Genomic DNA, 553 nt, shown 5'->3' on the forward strand with positions numbered 1-553 from the left:
GGAGGAAAGGAAGAAAGAAAGGAAAGGAAAAAGGAAAGGAGGGGGGAGGGGGAGGGAGAGGCAACGCCGACGATCCCGAGAATCTTGCACCAAACGCGCCCAACCTGGAGAGACGGGGAAAAATCCTTCCAGAAGAATTTGCAGGCGTGGATTGGGGTAATTTTTTTTTTTTTTGGCGAGATGGCGTGGGGGGATCGGAGTTAGAAACAGGGAGGAGGAGGGGGGGAGTTTCTTGGGGGAGGCAAAAAAAAAAAGTTTTCTCTCCTCTGCAAAAGGCGGGCAGGGCGCCCTAAGTCCAAGGACAATCCATGGAAGTGTTCGCTTCTTCACAAGTTGTGCAAACGATTTGTTAGTTCATGAGCCTAATTAGTGCGGGGATCACATAAACAGCTTCCTCCGAAGCCTGGTAAGTGGCTTGATGATTGGTCGCTATTACTCGCCCTGAGGTGGAAGGGGGGAGACTCTGTAAAGTGCGTCAGAGGGAGGCGAGCGCCTGGGAACCCGGAGGCCTGGATCCCGGCCGAGAGCGGAACGGAGTCAGCGCCGCGGCCTC

At 54.6% G+C, this 553-nt stretch overlaps 1 long non-coding RNA gene across 1 annotated transcript in view; it reads left to right on the forward strand.

Moving 5' to 3' along the window:
- The first annotated feature begins 6 nt into the window (after positions 1–6).
- Positions 7–553, forward strand: part of LOC106728393 — a 12,394-nt gene continuing 11,847 nt past the window's right edge. The window contains exon 1 of the long non-coding RNA XR_001364695.1: positions 7–156. This is a non-coding gene — a long non-coding RNA (uncharacterized LOC106728393). The remainder of the gene's footprint in view (positions 157–553) is intronic.

This window comes from Myotis brandtii, unplaced genomic scaffold (genome assembly GCF_000412655.1).
Source record: "Myotis brandtii unplaced genomic scaffold, ASM41265v1 scaffold604, whole genome shotgun sequence".
NCBI classification, from domain to species: domain Eukaryota; kingdom Metazoa; phylum Chordata; class Mammalia; order Chiroptera; family Vespertilionidae; genus Myotis; species Myotis brandtii.